This window comes from Pteropus medius, unplaced genomic scaffold, assembly GCF_902729225.1.
Source record: "Pteropus medius unplaced genomic scaffold, Ma_sr-lr_union100, whole genome shotgun sequence".
NCBI lineage: Eukaryota > Metazoa > Chordata > Mammalia > Chiroptera > Pteropodidae > Pteropus > Pteropus medius.
Genome location: NW_024349225.1, coordinates 4415607 through 4416065, shown reverse-complemented (window position 1 = coordinate 4416065; position 459 = coordinate 4415607).

Here is a 459-nt window from a genome sequence, read left to right as displayed (position 1 = left end):
TGTGTGTGTGTTTGGTGTTGTTTATGTGCATGAGTATAATGTATTTATTATTTATAAACCAACTGTTTTGTTTTAGTTTTGGGAAAAATAAACTGCGCTACAATGCATTGTCTGCTAGTATTTCATGGAGCAATATAGGGTGGTCAATTATTATTATTTTTCTTTCTGGAAGATGCCATATTCTGCCAGGTAGGGCAAAGCCCCTTCCTGCCCAGCAATGGGCGGGTAGCGTGTCAAGGATGTCATCTGTATAGGTGTCTTCTGCGCGTGCGCGCGCCCATATGCGCATGAGCAATGGATGGACACCTAAGCTGACTGCAGTCCCTTACTGGGCGGCCCAGGATCCCTGCATCTGCTCAAGAACGAGGAAGCCCTTTGCCAAAGTGGGGGAGGAAGAGGACAAGATCCAGTGAGCGGGCGGGGCTGCCCGCGGGGGTTAGGGAAGCAGGGCTGAAGGCA